The sequence below is a fragment of the Solea senegalensis genome, linkage group LG8 (assembly GCF_019176455.1).
Source record: "Solea senegalensis isolate Sse05_10M linkage group LG8, IFAPA_SoseM_1, whole genome shotgun sequence".
NCBI lineage: Eukaryota > Metazoa > Chordata > Actinopteri > Pleuronectiformes > Soleidae > Solea > Solea senegalensis.
The window spans coordinates 9,806,155-9,827,403 of NC_058028.1; the positions used below are offsets into that span (position 1 = coordinate 9,806,155).

Sequence of the window (21,249 nt, forward strand, 5' to 3'; positions counted from 1 at the left end):
GTCTGGCGAGCTCAATGATATGATTATGAGTCTGCACAATGTCTTTGACATATGTGCTGTGTGAGAAACTCCATAGGAATGAATGGAGCCAAAGAGGCGGTGCTGTATTGCTCTCTCTCTCTGTTTCTCTCTCTGTTTCTCTCTCTGTTTCTCTCCGTCACACTCACACATACAAAGAGGCTGTGAGAACTGATGTGAGAAGGTTTTGTTTTGGTCAAGTGTTCCACGACACTAAGGCTGAAGAGAAATTGATCTGGTATTGAAAGGTCGCTGCATTGTGACCATGGATTCCTGAGGAAATGCACATGTGTGTGCATGTGTGTGTGGTTTACTTATACAGAAAATGTGACAGTCATATGGAGGAAATTAGATTTTACAAATTATAGGTTTGTAGATTCTCGCTAAAATATACATTAGACCAGTGGTTCCCAAAGTGTGGCCTGTGGCCTCCTTATGGGCTGTCGGGGTTCTGCAGGTGAGCTGTGAGTGGTCAATGAAAATAAAAGCATAAAATGGACTTTGGTGATGGATCATAGATGATGGAGAACTTTATTATCTTGCTCAGCATATGATATGTAATAGTATTTTCATTTAAATTTGGACCTGAATGACTGAAATAATCATTGCGTTCGATCTACGTTAATTCTGTGATTTCACAATGAAACATCAATTATTGCAAACTACAGTATTAACATGGAAAGATCAGCCAATGCAAATTATGCAATTTTTTACTTTTTAAAATTGATTGACAGCTTAACAAGAAAATAATGTCTTACACATGATTCTGTGATCCAGGATCACACACTGTGTATTATTCATGTCTGTCTCGCCAAGTCAAATATAAATATTAAATGCACAGTGATTGTGTTTGTTCAGGTTTTCCAGGTTTAACTACATCTCTCTCTCTCTGTGTTTCAGGTCCTCACAACCACAGGAGTCTGGCTCAGTGAGTAGAAACTGCCTGTTTGTGCTGGTGTTCTTGTAATGAGCAGTCGCTTTATTCATGAACAAATGTTTCAGAGAGAGAAATCCAGACTTTTCACACACACACACACCCACACTTTGTTACTGAAGCCAGCTCTCTCTCACTTTCTCTCTCATACTACACTTTCCCTTCTTCTCTCTGAATACTAAACACTTCTCTGCTGTTGCAGAAGAATCTGTGTGTGTGTGTGTGTGTGTGTGTAGGTTAGTATCGTTCTCACCTTTTGTCTGTCAGAATAATCCAGACCAGTAATTATGTAACGTTTTACATTTTTATTTGGACTTTCTGCTGGAAGGAAGGGCCACATGGTGGAGCATGTGGCTAAGGCTCTTGCAGTGTGTGTGTGTGTGTGTGTTTTCTATGGTTTCCTCCCACAGTCCAAAAACATTTCCTCATGTGGAGGATAAAGTGGGAGACAATGAATGAATGAATGAATGAATGGTGGAATAAACTGATGTAACAAGAAGTGGACACACAGGATAAATTTGTCTTTACTACGAGGAGAAGAATCTGCTCTTGATGATAGTTTGATGGGTTTGTGTGGATTATTAATTCTTTTTTTCTATCATATATCATTTCCTGAATAAGCACACAGGGAAAATACAGCGTTCCTGCCCAGCCTTACTTCCTCCTTACATACACACACACACACACACACACACACACACACCTTCCCATAATCATTAGAGTTCCATTTGTTGCAGGCCTTTAAATTCCTGTTTGTCTTCTACTCTTTCAGTCTGTAGAATACTCCTCGTTATCTCCAGAGACAAAAACCACTCCTTTTCTGTTCTCTGCGTTTGAACCTGCATATTTTTGTCTGATAGATCCAGTGAACACCGCACGCTGATGCACATCTCTACCTGAAGTTATTGAAAAATTAGTATAATCAATTGTTTTCCATTAGATCTTACAAAATCTCATATGTGAGAAAAAGACATGGAATCAATAAGTCTGACTCGGATTCATCACAGCTCTTAATTAATATTGAATGTCTGTCGCAGCGTCCACAAAAACAGCCTCTTGTATGCTTAAAATCAATCAAATTGCAAAGTGCAATTTAGATTTTGGTAGTTAAATGTCCACAGTGAAATGTTTTCCCTTTTGTTTGACATAACGACAGCAGAGAGGCGACTGATAATAATGTTTTATTATGCTAAAAAATGATTAAATCAAGAAAACCATTCAAATGTTATTCACTGCACAAGTGGTTCACTCCCGGGAAACCACTTAACTGCTGTGTCACTGCAGTTTGTTTGTTTGCAGCACATTATTAAACCAGTACACATGGTGCCTTCAAATGGCGTTGTGTTTACTGAGATTACAGCAAGCCTCCTTATGATTCAGCATATTATTATTAGTGTGACATTTCAGGAGTGAAAGGTGACAGTTCTTTTATGAGAGTCAAGGAAATTTGTTGTATTGTTAGTAATGCAATGACAAGAAAGAATTCTATTCTATTCTATTCTATTCCCTCTCCAATGAAAATCAAGCATTACATACTGTACACGTTTGATTTTAAAGTTTAAAGCTTTTACAGAGTGACTCCCTGGAATGTGTCTAGTTGTAGAATACTTGAACAGGTCACATAAATTTTAAGTTGGTGTAGCTGGAGGCTGGCACCAGTGTGTGTGTGTGAGTGAGTGAGTGTGGTCGATTTCATGCTGAGCAGAGTTGCACCGGTTGTGACGTTAATCGTCTTGTGTCTATAAAAGGTTAGGCTTCTGTGTGCAGCGCCTGCTGTGTGACGTCTTTAATGGCTTCTGCCTGGATACAGTGGCGGGTGGTGGGGGAGGAAACTGTGGGTGGAAGTAGTAATTGGCTGTCTGAGAGGAGTCCAAAGGGGAGTTGTCATTAAGGTGTGTGTGTTGGTGTGTGCGTGTGTGCGTGTGTGTGTGTGTGTGTGTTTGACAGGATGTAATTGGTGATTACTTGAAGAGGACTTGACACGAGTGTTGATGCATCTTCTTCTGAGTCCCTCTCTGTTTCTCTCCAATCTTTCCTCTTTTCATGTTCACGCATGCATGCGAGTAAAGTGAGTAAACACAACCTGGAAACATTTGTTTTTCCTCTTACAGGAAAATGGGAGGGGGAGTGATTTCTTTCTCTCTCTTTCTGCTCCATTCTCACTGGTTTGAGCGCAACATTTGTCTGACCCTAAGCTTAAAAGAAAAACCCTTACAGGCATTCTATAGGTCTATTCTCACATAATGAAGAGTTCATATTTCTATCCAGCTCTGTGTTTGATGCTCTAACATAACTGAATTAACCATAATGTAACACAATGTTACCTATTACTTAACTTCTTAACACTAATATGAACCTAAAACCATCACTTAATCGAACCTAATTTAGCTCTGACCTTAACCTAAAATAATCTAATGTCATCTAATGATCTTTAATCTAACATGATCTGATGTGACCTGCAGCCCAACCTTAATAATATCCTCAAGGTAAAATGTAACGGTCCAAACATCCAAAATAATAACAGTCACTGATAATATGAGTGTGAATACAGATGTAGGTCCTCACAACCCCAGTAAAACCTGTACCACAAACACACACAGACTGTAGATCTTCCCACCATTGAAACTTTTTCATCTGTAGTTCTTTCAGCAACAGGAACTTCACTCTCGCCTTTGCTCCACTTTTTGGTTTCCTGGTCACGGATCCCTTAACAAAAAAGGTTCCCCCAGAGTGAGAGCACATTTTCTGATGGTTTGCTCTCTGCAGGGAGGCGAGTGCACTAACAAACACCTGCAACAAAAGCTCTGCTCCAGTGTTGGTCTGAGCACACAGCTACTCCTGACTGACAGTTGAAGAATGTCGGCTGCAGACGGAATAACCTCAGAGGACCCTGTGGCTCAGAATAAAGAGCAGTTTGTCCTCTAACTAGACGATTCAGCAGTTCAATCTTCGGCTCCAATCGTCTGTGTGCCAAAGTGTCCTCGGGCAAGACTCTGAACCCAAATTGCACTGCAGTGTAAAGTGCTTTGAGAGGCCATCAAGACTACAAAAGTGCAATATAAATACAGACCATTTACCATTTACTCACAGGAGCTTAGTGAGCATTGTTTCATGGACCTGATCATGAACCTGTGCTCTTTTAGACTTGGGAGCAAAGATATCAAAATAAAACCCAAACAAAATAGATTTTCACTGCCTTGAGGTTTGTATTTCTTTCAATTGTCATCTTGGTCTTTAAAAACCAGTGGAGACCATATTTGGATGAGAGGGTGGAGCTTGGGAACACGTGAGGACTGGAGCTTAAGGATGTGTGAAGAGCAGCAGGTCGCCATGTCTGACACACAGTGTCAATCACATTATAAACCTAAAGCCGTTTTAGGGTTAGGGAGGGGTCATAATTATCGAATAATCAATTAGTCGTTTTAAAATTAAAAGGAGCAATTGCATGAGTTAGAAATCAGGTTGTGTCTCTTACTCCTCGACTGTTTATTCTGTTTTTCTTCTCCTCCATTATAGACTTCCTCCTTGCTCAGTACATTTGTCTGCATTCTTACAGAGTGATTGTTCTCCTCCTCCGCTGGCGTCTTCCCCTTCTCCATACCATCCATCTCTCCCTCCCCTCTCTCTTTCTTTCTTTCTTTCATGTTATTTCCCACGCTCACATTCTCCATCGCTCCTCCTCCTCTTTGGTGCAGTTCACTTCTGACTCACTCTCTCTTCTTCATCCCTCCTCATCTGTTCTTCCTTTTTGTTTTATTATTGATGATCTCTCACCTGTTTTAATCCTCTCTTATTTCTTCAGTCTTTCTCTCTCCCCGTTGGAGTATTTTTCTGTTTTATGGCCTGCCCTCCTCCTCCTCCTCCTCCTCTCTTCTTTCCCCTCATCAGCTTCCTCCTCCAGCTCATCTCTCCGTCTCCCACCGCAGCTTTTTTTCTCTCACTCCTTTTCTCCTCTTTGAATTTCTGAATCCATCTGCAGTCCTCATCCCTCTGACCTTTGACCCACAGATGAAGGGGATGATGTGTGTACATTTCAGTTTTTAACAGTTGTAATTCAATCATGCAGACAATCTTTCTCTCTGAGAAGTTGAAATGCGTCTGGGCTTTTTCTGTCTATGCTGTCACTTAGATTTAAAATGAAAACGTTTTATCTCATTTTCATAAAAAATGAATAAACGTTGTGTGGACTTGCGAGCAGAGATTTCTTTTATTGGTCTGATGATGAGGTGAAAGTGTTACTGACAAGCTTTAACTCGTTGTTGTCGAGTCGTAACTGATAACAACCAATCATTAAGCTAACGTGGCTTCTATAACTGTATCGTTCCTCTGTCTGTTCTAAAACAAACAGAGGTCTTTTCTACACACGCACACACACACACACACACACTAATACATTGTAATTAGGGGAGTATTACTTGGAATGGAGGGAAGGTGGACCCATTGTAATTACAGAGGTTGATGAGGTAGGAAAATGGATGGTTCTTAGTCTCTCTCTCACTCACACACACACACACACACACACACACACACAGACACCGATTTCCATGACTTCAGAGGACATTGCATAGACTTCCTCCAAACTTAACCATAATTTCTACTGACCTAAACCTAACCCTGACCCTGACCCTGACCCCTGACCTTAACTTAACGCAGCCTAACTTTAAAATATGTCTTCTTCACCTTAAACTAGTAATTTACGTTATGGAGACTTTAACTTTTATTCTCATAAGAAAGAGAGGTCCCCATAGTGTGAGTGTGTAAACAGATGTATGTCCCCACAACATAAGGAATACCAGGTACACACACACACACACACAGCTGTGTGAGTTCAGTGCAGGGCTCTTTCTGTTCATATGGAGTAGAAGCTTGAGTCATGTGTGTCTGTTTAGAAAGAGTTGGTACAAATATAGCTGTTGACGGATAAACACAGTCAGAGCATGTGAGCGTCATCCGTCCAGCGGTGGAGGCGGAGGATTATGTTTCTAAGCAACATTAGTGACAGTGCTGTTGTAGAAGATATTATATATCATTTCACTGACTGTTGGTTAGTTCATCTTCACGGTTCTGATCCAAACGTCTCGCGATCGTGTGCATTTATGTAAAGCGTGATGTGACGTGAGCTGCCAAGAGCGAGGCCATGCAGTCACACATCCATACATTTAATCTCATTAGATTACATGTTAGTCACACTTATTATACACATGAGGACGAGTGATGCATGTGGTTGTCATGCATTTTAACAACCACGTGCAGCTATTAAATCAGAGTGTGAAAAATGGTGAGCGGAGACTTGGATCAGGAAACATGGACGACTGCAGGGGCAGAGAGGAAACTGAGAGGAAACAGGAAGTTAAGGAGGGAGGAAATAAAGAAGTCCTGTAGAAATAAAGAAGATGCTGTTCGTTAAGTTACATTCCATGAACTGCAACTTAATCTAAATATGTCCAAGTTGTCCATGTTTGGGTGAAACACTGTTTAAATTGTGTATATTATTATTATGGTGTTTATTACGCATTTATTTCCACTGGCTGTGCTGCTGTAACACTGCAGATGTGTCTGTTGTGGGACTAATATAAATAGAGAGAGCTCAGAGATTACACACAGTATCGCTCACCACCATCACTAACTGGATCGTTATCCAGATTATCACCAGACTTCACCAAGTTCAAAATGATGTGGGGTTTTCCACTCAACTTCATTATCGTTGCATCATTTCCTCTGAAAATGAACAAAAAATAAATTGAAAAAACGCTTTGAGATGTTAACGAAAGTTAAAATAAATATATGTGTGCTCATTCTTGAACCTCCCTCACACTCCCACCAATTTACTATATTGTTATAATTCAGGGGAGATTCAGTAAATATTAGCTTTCAAATGGAGACGATGTAGCACCATAATCTGTGTGACTTTGTGAAAGATGAAGCCCAGAGATAAAGTCGCTTTGATTAATCTGTCTCGGTTAATTTTTCTGAACACAAATGATAATCGTTTGTCCAAACAGTGAAAAAAGTCAGTTTACTGTGGTCTGACTTTCTCTAAAGTCTTTGTAAATCTTTTTCAGCAGTACTGTCATGGTTTTAGATGTCAGGTTGATGAAATGACTGCAAAGCACATACAGATAAATAAATAGATAAATACATTTAATAAATAAATGTTGTTTTTTCTGAGGCTGTGGAGCTCTGAGACAAAAACACAGATGACGGATCACGTTACAACTCATCCACCTGACGATCTCCGGGGAAATTAGTGAAAGATAAGGGGAAAAAGTGCAGCATCTGTTTAATCTGCACAGCTGGAGTGTGTCACAGTGTGTTCACTGTGTTCCAAACACTTGTTTGAACATTTCTGTCATTAGTTTTCACTCACAGCAAGTCAAGTGAAATTAAAGTCAAACTTCGTGTGGCAGTTGATCTGTGTGATGTGTTTGAAATAAGACGTCATCGCACTAATCACATTTATCTCATCACACTTTTGCACACACTCAAAGTCAAGAGCTCACACAAATTACTTTCTTCTTTTTTCATCAGTCCTGTCAAATACTTGATCTAATGATGCAGCTGCTCAAATGATTGGTTAATGGTTAGTTAAGAAATACCAAATGACCGCAATCTGTTATCATTTATTTTAAAACTTAGTTTGCTCACATATTTATAAGAAAAGATAAGACTTTCTGTGTTACAGAAGCAGAAGTGACCGAAGAAAATGATGATTGTGACATTCTGGGTCGATAAAGAAACACATGTTCAAATAAGTATTTGCCCAATAGTTGATACTGAAAGCAATGTTTTGTTCTTTTGTATAAAGTGAGCTCCAGAAATGACTTTGTGCCACCACTACCTTCTTCGCTTGTTATTGACTATAATATCTACTGCTGCGTTCAATTGTGAGATGGAAAATTGCTTACAGGTCTTACTGAACTCGAATGACCACAGTTTCCTCTGTGGTTGCAAAATTGTATAGTCAAACAGCACACAGACACAAAAAATGGTGTTTTGTTGTTTTCTCTCTAAGGTTGAGGTCAAGGTATTTATGAACGGCAGCAGACGCACAGAGTGTGTTGACTTCACAGCTGCTCTACATTCAGCACCACACACCAGCGCAGTTACATTCCTTTCTGCTTTTCCTGCTCACAGCAGAAGTGAGTGGTTATTGCCTTATGACTGAGACAGACAAAAGAATGCACGGCAAAAATATGGATTTATGTATTTATTCCAACATTTAAAGTTTTAAAAAGCACCAAGGAGCATAATTTAAAAGGAACAAAAATTTAATTGCTCTTATTATTCAAGGTAAATGTTGGATAATTCCAAAGTTTTTGTTAAAAAAAACTGTATGACTCAATTCTGACTTGCTATGCAAGGTTTATTATTATTTTTCAGAATTTGAAGTTCAGTAGCAAAGACGTGGCTCTAAACTCTGCAGATAAGACATCTTAAAAATAAACCAACAAAATAAAATGTGTCAAGTTAAGTGAAGAAGAGGCAGAATCTCACATGTCACTGTGAAAGGTGCTGTGAATATAGATGACGATGTCTTATCAGCAGACAGGTGAGGATGCAAAGTGTGTCCTGGATGTTTTATCACAGCTGATAAAACAGGCGTGTACAGATGTTTCAACCTCTGACACCAGCTCTGGAAGCTGGAAATGAAGGAGCAGATGAAGTGAAGGATGAGAGTGAAACACTTCCAAATAACCCTGCAATGCACTGAATGATGCAAATTGAGAATTTGCAAGTTAAGTTAAACACAGTCGCTGCTGCCACAGCGCTGTGCACTCACTGGACTCACAGTGTCATGGTCCTGCTGTTCACCAGCATATGACATGTGTCATATGTCATTACTCTAACTGTGTCCTGGGAATAATTTGTGTCCAATCCCAAGTTCTGACATTCTTTATGATAAATGTGATCATTTCTTTCTCTGTTATCACAATCTAATTATCTGCCTGTGTCATTTCACTCTGAGGTTCATAACTCTGCACTAGACATGAGTTTCCATCGCTTCCTGCTGTGACATGGATACGTGTCATTCAGAATCAGCTGACGGATCGTCTTTTCCTGATTTTCGTATTCTTGTAGCAGCCTGTGCATTAAAACCACTTGAAGCTCAGCTTCAACTGTTCTCTGTGAGACGACACAGAATAGGTTTTCTTGAGCTTGATTGTGATCGGACAAATGCTCCCAGGGAAGCTCAGCTTCTCTGGGAGTCAATGGAGCAATGGGTGGGCGCAGAGACTTTGCTTCTGCATGATGATTGGAGGGTGTGTCTGAAAGGCAGGACTACTTTTGGATTGACATTGTTACAGAAACATACATGACAGCGCAGCCTTTTCTGCCTCTTTGCTAGGTGATATAGACCATTTTCATTTTATGCACTGTGAATAAAAACACTAGTTGTCCGTTTGCAGAATTTATGTATAATAAATGCACCTGAATTGAGTTTCAAAGACCAGCAACAGTCACTGATTGACATCCCACATACATTGACCAGAGCAACTTTCATTGATATCGCTGCTATGATCTGATCTCAATGCTGGAATAACAACTTTTTCACTCGAGGGATGTTTTTGTGAATCTGCTTGGATGAATAGGAGGCATAGTGTCTCTCTCTGTAGTGCATTTGGTCAAGGTCTCCTGTTAGATTTCCTCAAGGCTGAAAACAGAGGCTATAGAAGAAGTGAAAAAAATATGTTACCCGAAGCAGTGAAACTCTCCCTCTCTTTCTCTACCATCTAACATGAGAAAGCTCATCTGATTTGCGTGAGTGAGGAGGAGGAGGACTGAATCATTATCACTTTCCCAGAATGCCCTTTGACAACTGCTGGCAGGATCTACCTTGTTGCATTAGGTTGGTTAAACAGCCACTGGCATTCATACAGAAGAATCTTCAAGTCTTTTGCCCACACACCAGGATTCAAATAGACACGTTTCATTTTCCCTTTAACTGAGGTATTAGACAGATATGAGATGAAATTATCCACAGTCAGGCTGCAGCTCAGCAGCCGAGGATTCGTCGTCATCAGTTTGTCATTAGACCTCTCGTTGCACTGCATCCAATCTAAAGCAGTGTGTTTATATGAAATGGATGATCCACAGATCAACTTGTTCAGCTGTTCCCAGCCCCCCATCACTCTGCTCCCAGACTCCTTCCAGCACGGCCGGGTGTGCGTCTGTCGCTCTCTCAACAGCTTGTGCAGATTACAGCAGCATGTCAAGTAAATGGTTTCCACTGAGCCATGTCATCATGTTCTATGGGTTTCACAGCAGAGAGAGTAATTCATGGACGAGTGTTTGAGGATAAGAGCGAGCGCTTCAGCAGTTTTGCTTTTTATTATACATTATGTTTTATGAATGACATCATGGAGGTTTAAAACCCTGCTGTGTCTTTATAAACACACTGAGTGATTAACACATTACTTTTGTACGCCTGTGACAACGCTGCAACGTGCGTTGTGTTGTTTATTTGTATTTCCTTTAGTGAAAAAGCATTTTATTTCAAAGTGCACCCAGAGGAACAGTGGATGAAAAACAAGCACACATTCAACAAAGGGCTGAAATGTTACGCCCACCCCTGCTTTAAATGCAGCCAAGGGAAATGTTGAATTTGCACATTCTCTACGGAAGAGTGTTAAAGTATTAATTATAATAATTAGATAATTGGCAAAAACCTATCCTGGTCAGACAGGCTCTTTCAACAGGAATCTGTGGTTTGTGTTGCCTTGCTTTTCTCTCACAGCAAAAAAGTCTATAACAAAAATCAGGAATTGTTTCTCCACTGCTACGTCCATCACTAAGTTCAAATGTGTTATATTGTTTCTTCTGTGTCTGAAATCTTCATTTGGGTTTCTCTTAATGACACAGACTTACCGTACAAAGCAGCTCTCATGACCATTTGAAGTAAAATCACAATTTTTCTCTATGGTCTTTGAGCTCAGACAAAGTGACACAAACTTCAGTTTCCAGTCACAAATGGTGCCTAGCTGCAAAATAAAATGAAAATATTCTTCAGATATCAGTGAGTTTTTCCTCACTGGCAGGATGAACATGTGCAGCGGGTACTAAACATATAGAACCACAGCACAATCCATCTCACCGTCCATCTCGCCATTCACTTTTTGTTTTTCTGTGACGTAGCAGGAAACTGATTCAATACGCACCAACTTATAGAGAGATACAGTGCGGAGTCAGACGTACATATAATAGTACAACAAATCAATTTTCTCCTCTGCATGTACTTGGACTCTGCAAGATGTCCTGTTTTAGTCGGACTACGGCCTTGGCTTGATTAAACCGTGCATGTAAACGTCTGTGCTGACTATATGACCTCATTCTACCTGAACTGAACTATCCCGTTAATGTTGTATTCATGTTACTATGGCCCTGTTTATTGTGTAGGTGCAGAAACTGTGATGATTTATAGGTGAATTTGTTTAGTCCACTGCAGCGCTGTTGAAGCTCATCAGGGTGTAAGAGAATATCAGAGAGGAAATGTGGAAACAAATATGGCCAATGGTGACAAAACTGTCAAAATTGATCAAAAGTGTAAAGTCCTGAAATTAGAGAACTGAATGAGAGTGAAATGAATTCATGTGATGACAGATGTTTAAAGAAGGAACCTGTCTGAATAAATAGAGAATCAAATATGAGTCTTGTTCTGATGTGATTGAACATGATTTGGCTTTTACATTTCACTGGGTGATGCGTCAACTTACATTTTCTATTCATGTGCAGATTAACCACTGAAAAGACTTGGCTCACCCACTCGTAAAATGAATCTTGTTTCCGCTCAGTGACCTCGCAGCTTTCTTGTCATGTTCCCTTTTCTTTTACATTTGGCACCGCGATGGTTCACATTAGTTAATAACAACTAGTCCCTGTTAGTCAGCGATTCACGACCGTTCAGGCGTCTTTGCTCTAAAGTCCAGGAGGCCCTGAACAAGTTTTTTCTCTTATTAAATTTAAATATATGTCCCTCTTATTCCAGACATCAAGTAAAGCTGACTATGTTTGTGTGATAATTCACAGTTGTAGCTGCAAAATTTCACACAAAACTCTAATATTCTCCATCAAACATCTGTTTTTTAATAATTTGTCTGTGAAACTCAATTATATGTGACACAGAAAAACAACATTTTTCCTTCAAATTGATTATTATTTTCCAGCGTCACATCCTGTTTCTCAAATAAATATATAATACTGTTAACTTTAAAATTGCTCGTTGAATATTTAGAGGTAGATATTAATACTGGATTTTTAAACTTTTACAGATCAGACAGATTATATCAATATAATTATGATGACCGAAATCTTCAGTTTGCTAATATGATTTTATATTATATGGGAATATATACATACTGTCTGGAAACTATATAAAAAAAGTTCACGTTTCTGAATCAAAATGAATGAAGTTTCTTATTTATAGACATAAATAATCATGCATATCAGTGTTGTAAGATATTAGGAAATCTGGGGTGTTTCTCACAGGATAAACATGAGGACCCAAATAAGTTTGTGAACAATTAACAGAAAAAGTCTTTAATAAATTAAACTTACAAAAGGGCAAAAAGGAGAAACACAGGGAGGAGACCAGGAACACATAAAAACCAGAGCATGAAAAAACTAAAGACACTGAAAATGTGGCATGAAATTAACAATCCCAACAAACCAAATGAACCAACACTGACACGCAGGGAGCACGGAGACTAAATACACAAGAGGCAGGGACAATCAACCACAGGTGAGACAAACAAGACACAGGTGAAACTCATTAGGCCGGGGCAGACAATCAACAGGGAAGACAAGACAGGACAGGACGTCAAGCTAAACAAGGTCCACACAAGGAAAAACTAAAAGCACAATGGCAAGAAAACCCATCAATAAAAAGTCAAATCCACAACTTTTCTATAAATGCACAAAGAAAAGCGTTCCTCAAAAATACACTATTATGGTGTCATAACAACACAGGTAACAATCTACAACAAACCTACTGTCACCTATCAGTGAGAAATGTGGTGAATTACATCAGTTTAGAAATGTTAGAAAAAAATCGCCTCAATTAGGAAGTAAGGGTATAAATAAATAACCAGCAGGGGGCGACTCCTCTGGTTGCAAAAATACCCTCGTTTGAATATGGGAAAATGAGCCTAATTCTCACGTGCTCCAAAAGAACATGATGATAATTTTGTAACTCGTGTTCTCATTGAGAGAAAATAAAGACAATACATACAGCACATAATGTGGACATCAGTGTGATTGACATCCGTTGTCGTCCACTAGGTGCCTAGGTCGTCCACTAGGTGCCTAGGTCGTCCACTAGGTGCCTAGGTCGTCCACTAGGTGCCTCGCTGCAGGTGATTTCGAAACCTCAACATGGCGCTGGATGAATTGCAAAAGTCAAGGCTTCAAAACAGTATGAATTGCGATATCAGAGGGAATAATATCTGTACACATCTTATTCTACAGACAGAAGATGTTCTCTTCTGTGTGTGATGATATTTTGACACAGTTTGAATGACAACAGTATAAATGTTCAGCCCTAGTATCGCACCCACATCTGTGATCATTGCTTGTTTTCTCCAATAGTTGGAGTTAGAGATGCATTTTCCTTGATATTCAGTCAGTCATTCTCATGACTGTCATCAGACGTTCGCGTCTGCACTGTACATAAGTGCCCATGTGCTCACACGGCAACTTAACACGGCCTCAACTTACAGTTCCAGCTAAAAATATCTTTAATGTGATAATTTGGTCTAAAAATCCTGCCGAGGGAACGTTGTGTTTAACGACCACATTAGTCAGCAGCAGTGGAACATTAGTGATTCAACCAAGCAGCATGAGGAATACATCGCTGTAGATGAAAGACTCTATAAATAAGCAATTACATGTAACATTAAAGGAAATAAAAACCGAGCTCTAATCCATACATGGAGCTGCACCTCAGCTCTGTCTCAGACTCTGCTCAGCTGTGAATGCAGAAGCCACTAAATTATTCAGTGGCAGCTTTGAGTTCCCAGAAGAAACCGCGTCAGAGACAAATGAAGTCCCGTGATGCAGGGCACGAGGCTTCTCGGCTCTTTGTGTTGTGTTATAATAATAATAATAATAAAAAAGTGTGATACAGTCAGAGACCGAGACTGTGTGTACACTGTATACATTCAAACAGATCAGCAGCATCAGGGTTGGTCTGAACAGCAAACAGGAAACAAATGAAAGTCATTAACTGCTGTATGTGTTTCATGTTTATTTGGTGTTCAATTCCTGTTTTGCCCAATTTGCATTATTATATACGGCCTCTGTGGTGTTGAAGTTACAGCTTTAATGCCAAAAGTTTAAGTAAAGGTTTGTGCATTTCAAAATCAGTAGTTTTTTTTTTACCAAGTTGAATTTCATCATTTCAAATGAGAACAGAACAAGTTCATGTATGTGTATCTGGGTCTTTGTGCACGTTCCTTTCACTGCAAACATACATTTTACTCTTGATTTATCTGCTGAATATTCATTCAATCATTCTCTGTAAATGTGTGGTAATCTTACATTTTTTAATCTGCATTAATTCTGTGAAAATGGAAGTGGTGATTAACACTCTGCCGCTGATTGGACACATCAGAAAGAAAATATTGCAGGTGATCATGCTGACACTTCTTTATAAAAACCTGTCCCTGAGTGAAAAATGATGCTCACGTACAGGCAGTTTGTGCAGAGCTCGGAGCTTTTGTGGCGGTTTGTCGTCTCTGGCTCTGAGCTCGTCACGCCGCTGTGCTTTGAGTCCTGAGCAGGAGTGGGTGTCTCTCTGCAGCGGCCGTGCCACTTGTAAGTTAAAATGCTGTCTCTCTCTGTGTGTGTGTGTGTGTGTGTGTGTGTGTGTGTGTGTGTGTCGGAGCTGCTGAGAGAGGCTGCGACTGCTCGAGCCAGGAAACAACAAGCGTGCGTGGCACATAGCCACGCACATCGCCCACACACACACACACACACACACACACATGCACACAGCATGTACACACCAGGCCAAAGAGATGAGGTGACAGATTAGTTTGGGAGAGGAAGTAGTGGGTGTAAATTAATCAGTGTGTGCGTGTGTGTGTGCGTGTGTGTGTGTGTGTGTTACAGATTTGGATTTTTTTTCCTTTTTTTGTCTTTTACTTTACAACGTGTGGTGCAACATGCAGGATTCTTCTGGTCTCACACACTTCTAGTTTCTAATGAATTTCATCTTTCTTTTGACCTATAATCCATTCATGTGTTCACTCATCCATCTTTGCTCCTACTATATCAGTCACTTATAATTGTCCATTTATCATGTTGACATTGCAGCCACCCGTATCAATCCATGTGACAAAATCAACCTTTAATTCAACGCAAGTCTTGAAGAAATAAGTCGATGCTCATTGATAAGTCAGCATGTTTCTATCTCTGCTTTCTTCTCTTCTTCCTGCCTTCGTTTCCTCTTGTTCCTCCCTCTCTTCTCCCTCTCCCGACTGTGATGTGACTCCTTTCTGTCTCTCACGGTGAGTTGTGTGAAGTTTGAGGAGAATAGCAGAGGCAGGAGGCATGTGCACATCCTCCTCCTCCTCCTGTGTCTGCCTGCTGCTGCTTCACTGACAGATCTACTCAGTTCAATCATTTTTTAATGTGCAGAGATGAGAGATAAATGCAGAGAAAAGGTGTCTCTCTGTTTCATCACGTACAGTCGAGTACTCACTTCCTTTGATAAAAGCAGCAGTTATACTTCAGTGAGTGGGACAAACTTTATTCACATTAAAGTGAACAATTCATACAACTTAGTTTAAATTAACCTAAATTATCACTTCAGTTTGTTTCTTTTTTAAGTTCAAAACTGTGGAGGCATATTACACCTAAAAGGGTCTGTTTTTATGAGATTTCTTCTTTTCAGGTCGATCCGAGTATTCTTTCCGTCTGAGACGACAAACTAATAACAATTTCATCAACATAACTTAAGGACAGGAGAATCTTCAAATGCCTCAAACCCAAAGCAAAATAAAACTGGTAAAATATTCTCGTAAAAACTGACCCTGAAAAACAAAACAGAGCCTTTTTAAAAATGATTTTAGGTGAATGCAATACACTTCCGTACAAAACACCTTCACTGCAAACAACACAGAGTAAAATGATTTTGTTTTGTTTTGTTTGATGGAGACAGTCCTCTCATGCACAGACAGAACAAACGAGATTCTTTTTTCCAAGAGCAGCGAGAGAGATCGGATTATTAAATAAGGAGGTTGGAAGCGTTGAGTGTGAATTGACTGACAGGAAAATAGATGTAAAAGGACAAGAGGATGAAGAGTCTGCTCGAATGATAAATACACAGAGAAAGAGGAGCAAAGAGGTCAGTGCAACAATGGAGGGCGAGCAAAGAGTTCACAAAGAGTCAGAGATGGAAAGACACACAAAGAGAGAGGGACAGAGAGGTGATTGAACATCAGAAAAATACAGCACAATCAGGAAAGACCACAAACACCTCACAGAGAATGAGGGGACATTAAAGAGGGAGTTGAGCACAATTATTGAAATAAGAGACAGAGAGAAAGAGGCTTTGACTTTTTCACTGCAGTGATCTGAAGAGCAAAAGAAGTTCCCTGTTAATACGAGAGGCCACAGGTCGCACAATCACCAGTGAATCCACCATAGCATGAAGTTTTTTCACATTCATGACTGAGCTGTGATTTACTGTATTTCCTGACAGAGGAAGAAAGGGAAGGATGGAGAAGGAGTTAGTCAGAAAACAGCGAGGTCCAAAATCAATCAATTTCAATCCAAATGCTAATGATCTCTGAATTCACTATCACTAATTTGTGTGTGTGCAAAAATAAAAAAATCTACTGTATGTTTTCATAAAATAATATTATACCAGTTCTAACAGTGACAGTTTCCCAGAGCCCCCACTCCATAAAACACACAGGAATGTCCTCGTAAACCCAAACCAGGCACCAGGTCACCCTTGTGAATGAGACCCTGGGTCTCAATGAGATTACCTGGAATAAATATACTGTAGGTAAAATAAAAATAAAATAACAATCTGCACTGCTCTCAAAGTGTGGTCTGCTGCTTGATGGCCTTAGTCAGTGTGTTTGTTAAAAGTCAGATTTTACTCAGACTAGGACAATAATTTGGTCTTAATGTCATGTAAACACGTTAGTCTGACCAAAATCGAGGTAGCCTTAATCGGACTGCCACACATGGATAATGCGATTCATAGTCCGATTACTCCTACATGTTCCCGCTTAGTCAGACTTGAGTAGGACTTGGCGTTCTGTTTTAGTAAGACTACACCCATAGCTGGATTAACATAGCTGGATTACACACCATCACCAACCTCTCATCCTTTTGGTGAATTTTGCCTGAAATACTTGTTAAACATGGATATGACACATAAAACAGTTAGTTAAAATCTAACATTCAAGCATTTCCCTCTTTATTTCCCAAGTCTTTTCCAGGAGACCAGGATGGACTGGACAGACTTTTGTACACTCACACACAAATGGAAATCCAGAATCCAGTCCGGTGCATCAATAAAAGAGAATAATTGACAGTTATATGATTCATATTTTTCATACTGATCTCATGCACAGAACATTTCCTGTCTCCTGGTATTAGTTACAGTTATTATTAGTTATTAGTTGATCTGGAGTGAAATAAGGCTAAACAAAGGCTAAACAAAGCACATTTAGACGACTCTCTGTTGGTCGATAAAGGTTTATTAAATCTGCTATTAGCTTAATTGCTATGCAAAAATAAATAAATAAGTAAAAAACTGCAGCGTCCGCAGACACCTCGTTAATTAGACACAGTATAAATAAGAAACCACGACTTCAGCTTTGCCGAGTGAATTTGTTCTTTCTCTGCCGACGCTGCAGAAGCGAACGTTAGATTGCCTCCGAGCTTTTTCTGCTCATGAGAATAATTCAGGCTAAGTCTTTTTAAATGGGAGACCTGGACACGGCTGCAAATGCTGTCTGTGAAGTGAGCCTGAGGGGTCTGATACCAGACTCACCTGATGAGCCATAAACCTGACACAATCTGTGAAATGTACACAAGTCTGGAAGGAAACAAACAGAGGCAGATGTAAAACACAAACACATTTAGTTCATGATAAAAAAAAAAAAAGGAAATATATTTAGACATACAGCACACAAACATTTAGGTGCTTTGTGCGTTTCAATCGGATCAATTTGTGTGCTTCTTAATAAGGAGCTCTGCAGATGAGACCGTGTGTGTGTGCATGTGTTATAAACAAGATGAAGAGGAAATCACACTGAAATGAACTGAGCTTCTCCACCACCCTTTTTCCTTAAATCAGCCACATCTTTATTTATTTGCTCTGATCATGTGCAGATGCAAAACCTTTTTTAAAAAACATGTTTACTAGGGCTGTCATGGCACATGCATTTCCCTTACAAATGTGGCACCGTTTGAAAGGGAAATAAACAGACTTTCCAACGGTATAAGATTTATTACCAAGAAGCATTATTACAATAAAGAAATAATCCACCAAACACACATTTCCTTGCTAAGTTTAGATATATAAATAATGCATGCATGTGTAGTTTAGTGTCTGAAACCTGTATTCTCATGGTCTGTTGTGATGGTCACCATGTCACATCAGACTTGACAACCCCGATTAATCATCATGACTGACATGGTCACGTGAGGAGGGCGAAGGGCGGGGCCAGGGGGCGGGGCTGGACTGTAACCAGACATTTGCATCTCAAACACTGTATGATACGAGAAGACAGGCTGAAGCATCCCTCCCTCAGAGAGAATTCTAGTTAATCACTCCTCATCATAACTCTTTTACTTCACCATTGTGTTTGTTTTACGCTGGTTATTGATCTCTCTGTGCTTGCACTGGACAAAGTCACTGGCGTGATGGAACATGTAGAAGGCTGAAAACATAATCTGACATGACAGACTTTCATCATGACTCAGTCACTGATTGTTGTTCACGACGACACAGTACGCAGTATAAAACAATTGATTTTTAGGGTGACGCGTCTGCAGATCGAGCTGTAATCGTGCTTAGATCACGTTGTCTGAACATTAGTCGACTTCACACTAGGTTTATAACGTCAGTAAGTATTTAAGAGTTTCGGGAAGGGAAGTGCAAACGTCACGCTGAGTTTATTCTTGGCATCACTGTGTGTTGTTGGGGCGACTGCTTCGACATGTGATTTTACTTCTCTTACTGTGGCTGTGACGCTGCAGAGAGCTGTGAAACATCTGATTCTTTGAAAAATAATTGTTTCAGTCTATTTCCGTTTTGATATGGTGATTATAGAGATGATCCCTCAAGCTTTCATGTCAGGGATTTATATTCCCCGTTGAGTACTATTTTTTCACCATCTTTTAATAGACTGGTGGGTTTATGGTGTTCTGGTTCTTGTAGACTTAGACGTGTGCAGCTACAACACAAACAGAGTCAGTGACAAAAACTGTTGCTTGAAAGGATTTTAAATGGGTCTTGAAATGAGGTGCAGTTTATTTTCAGCCTCAGCAACAGCAGCAGCATCGGTGGCTCCAGGGATGTGAATGTTAGGTCGACCTGTCAGTTCACCTCTTTCATGCAGGATGAAATATTTGTACATTTGGCTGCTGGGTGCACCGCGGTGAAAAGTCTGACACTGGTTTTTCAGTGTCAGACATTCAGTGGATGAATCCTGAAGACTGCATCCTAACATTTCACGGCAGACTTGGAGTTCTTCTGTTAGATTTTTAAACAGTGACTTACAGGGGCCATAAAATATATATATATATATATATATATGTATATATATATATATACATACTGGATGGAAGAATTTGTTTATACTGACTTATTTTGAATTTAAAGCCCTCCATGCTCTGTAAGCTCGCTTTTATCTGTTAATATCAGTCAGAGTCACTGTGCTGTTGACATTGATCATCTCTGGGTCAGTGCAGGGTCATTGCATGAATGGATTCATAAAGACTGCAGGCAATGGGCTTGTCAGAAAAATATTAATGAAAAACATCACAGTCTCAGCTTTGCTGCCTCTGTGCATTTGATTAACCGGACTATAACTGTGAGAACATCCTCCGTCTCTCACCAGGTCTTCACCCAATATATCTTATTAATATATAAAGTGCACAATCACACATTTTTAAAGGCCTTCTCTGCCTCTTCGTGTATGTGTCTGCATAACTATTATCTATTCTGCTTATCCATAAAAAAACGACCTCAGCATGAAGTGATTGCAGTTCCCTTTCATCCGGTTTACATGATGTGATTGTAGATCCAATCACAGCTTTGCTGCATGTATTTGCATTTACATTAAAGCAGCCAGTCTCATGTGGGAGGGGGATGCAGTGCATGCGTGAAATTAGTAATTAGTCATTTGTATTTGCATCTATGTTGATTGCTCTAAGACAGCAAGGGAAGCTCAGATTCCTCTAAAATGTACCGTCAAATATGTACTGTGTTGTATTGACATTAATGATGATCAGTTTTGACTTCATAATGACATGTCGAAGACTGAAAGTGTGAACAGGTCCAACTTACACACTGTTTGTCAAGCTGAGAGTTCACAGCAGTGATGTTGAAAAGTGACCTGAGTTCAGCTCACGACAAAGTGCACAGGCTGCAGCTTTTTCTAGTAAATGAACAAACCACCTTTGATGTTCTTGGCTTTTGGGGAGCTAGCATCAGCAAGAGATTATTAAAGCAGGAATCTAAAAGGAATAATTAAAAAATCCAAAAGGTTCATCAGTTTAAAACTGTTTTTGTTTCTTGTTCTTTCTTGTTCCTCAGCACTGAACTTTATGATAAGTCTGTCTTTATATAAATGTAAATGTAAAAATATGTAGGCCTATGAAAAGATTCGATTAATCTGTCACTTATTTACTCGATTAATTGAGTACTTGTTTGGTTTAGAAAATGCCAGGAAAATGTTGAAAAATGTTCTGTGTGTTTCTTAAATGAGGAAATAATGATGTTCCCAAATGTCTTGTTTGTCCCCAAACAAAAAAGTGTTTCAGTTCAGTTCAGTTAATGATTTCTTTGTTTGATTAATCGAGCAGCCCTAAAAGATGTAGTTCAGCTCTAACTAACCAGAATATCTAATCAGGCTGCAATTACTCTCTCTTTAGTGAATGTAATTTGTTTTTGAAACACTTTTTATCTTATGTGCTGAAAATCCTCTTATTTGTCTGTAAAAACGGAGAAAAAATAGCTGGTGTTTGTGGCCCTCGGCAATACTCTTTTAAACATGACTAATCATTTTATTCAGGCCTCATAGAAAGACTTGCTGCTGTACCTGTCTGTCAAT

General features: G+C 39.6%; 1 protein-coding gene across 2 annotated transcripts in view; it reads left to right on the forward strand.

Moving 5' to 3' along the window:
* Positions 1–21,249, forward strand: part of slc8a2b (solute carrier family 8 member 2b) — a 108,012-nt gene that overhangs the window by 38,518 nt on the left and 48,245 nt on the right. For both annotated transcript variants that reach the window (XM_044031624.1, XM_044031625.1), the window contains exon 2: positions 919–946. The gene's annotated coding sequence lies outside the window, so the exon portion shown is untranslated. The remainder of the gene's footprint in view (positions 1–918; positions 947–21,249) is intronic.